We start from the raw sequence: 2,028 nt of genomic DNA on the forward strand, positions 1-2,028 counted from the left end.
TTCAGTCACCTTCTTCAGCTTCAGACTCAGATTCCTCCTCAACATTTTTAAGCCATTCTACAAACTTCTTCATCTGCTCAAGGAAGACACTTTTCCCCTTTGCAACATGTGCGTTTTTATACCACTTCAGGATGGGCTCTTCACTCAGGACATCAGCTTTATAAAAGAGCACCATTATATTTTGGAAGGCTTTCATGAAGTGAATGTTGTCGTAGCAATATTCCTGAATCTTCAGTAACAGAATCAGCTCAGACTGACCTTGAGTAGTGAAGGCAGCAAGTAGAGGGCTGTATTGCTTCAAGTGCTTGATGGCTTGTTCTGATACAAGCTCCTCTTTTTTGTTTCACTCCACAGTGCTTATCACACTGCTATCCCAATGACCACTGGTTCTCGAATGTTTTTTTTTTCATCTCCTCCTGACATATAAAATTATATTCTTTAGTGGGTCACCACGGGACATCTGCTCCTGAAGCTCCTTTTGGAGCTCCTTCTGAGCCCCAATGGTCTGCTTGTTACAGACATACTCCGAAAGCTCTTTCAAGCCTGCCTCAGTGAAATACTTAGTGAAATGCTCAACACTGTTTATTGGCAGGGAACAGCTCCATCAGTCTGTTGTCCATCCTGACTTTCCGAAGACTTGCAGCAACTGCATTGATGTCTTTTTCATTTATCCATGATTTAAAGAGCTTTACAGCAAAAGCTGCTGAAAACCCTTCTTTAACCAAATTCTCATTATAAAGGCTGTTAAGAATAGATCTATTAAGGGTTCCATTACCCAGAAGGACCCCAGTCAACATGGTAAGCTTGTTCCTCTCTGACTCTGAAAATCCCTTTAGGAAGAGTAATAACTTTTTAACTTGATCTTCAAAACCTTTCTTTAGGTATTTGTAGTACCTGATTAACTTGTTAAAAACCTGAGCGGATGCTTGCGTGGTCTCTAGGTCTTTTTGTGCTGCAAACACACAGACATCTGTGCACATCGTGTCATCTGCCAGTGTACCACCTGGGGCCAGCATTCTGTCAGACACCAGAATGTCAGAGTGTTTCTGCATAGCAGCAGTAGTCAAGTTTTGCCCCAGAAGCATCAAGAAACTTAGCTACTGCTTTTAAATCAGTACCAGTTTCAGTTAAGCCTCGAATAATACAGTCTTGAAACTGAATAGGGTCAAAGCTCTCTTTTTCATCTCTTTTTCTGGTTTTAAAACGCTGGCCTGATAGCATTGCTTTTTGCTGCTTTTGATTATTTATAAGAGACACCCGAATTTAAGGCGAAGAGAAAAGAGCCAGAAATCCCCGAGCTGGTAAATGCGGTGCTGTCTCCTTTCTCTGCAACCGGAACTAACTTTTTTTTTTAATTGGATATTTTCTTTATTTACATGTCATATGATTTCGCCTTTCCCAGTTTCCCCTCCAAAACAATAACAACAACAACAACAAGAACAAACCCCTGTTCCCTCCCCCCTCCCCCCTGCCCCTGCTCACCTAGCTACCCTCTCCTGCTTACTGGCCCTGGTATTCCCCTACACTGGGGCACAGAAACTTCACAGGGCCAAGGACCTCTCCTCCCATTGATGACTGACTTGGCCATCCTCTACTATACACATGCTGCCAGAGCCATCAGTCCCACGATGTGTACTCCTTGGTTGGTGGTTTAGTCCCTGGGAGCTCTGAGGGTACTACTTAGTTCATATTGTTGTTTGTCCTAAGGGGCTGCAAACCCTTCAGCTTCTTCGATCCTTTCTCTAACTCCTTCACTGGGGACCCTGTACTCAGTTCAATGGATGGCTGTGAGCCTCTACTTCTGTATTAGTTGGGTACTGTCAGAGCCTCTCAGGAGACTGCTATATCAGGCTGGAGTGCCCTTCCTTCAGTCCCTGCTCCATAGTTAGTCTCAGCAACTCCTTCCATGAGTATTTTGTTCCCCCTTTTAAGAAGGAATGAAGTGTCCACATTTTGGTCTTCCTTCTTCTTGAGTTTCTTGTGGTTTGTGGATTGTACTTCAAGTATTCCGAACTTGTGGGCTAATAA

General features: G+C 43.5%; 1 pseudogene; it reads right to left on the bottom strand.

Moving 5' to 3' along the window:
* Positions 1-1,085, bottom strand: LOC116100380 (annotated as a pseudogene).
* Between the last annotated feature and the right edge of the window lie 943 nt (positions 1,086-2,028).

This window comes from Mastomys coucha, unplaced genomic scaffold, assembly GCF_008632895.1.
Source record: "Mastomys coucha isolate ucsf_1 unplaced genomic scaffold, UCSF_Mcou_1 pScaffold21, whole genome shotgun sequence".
NCBI lineage: Eukaryota > Metazoa > Chordata > Mammalia > Rodentia > Muridae > Mastomys > Mastomys coucha.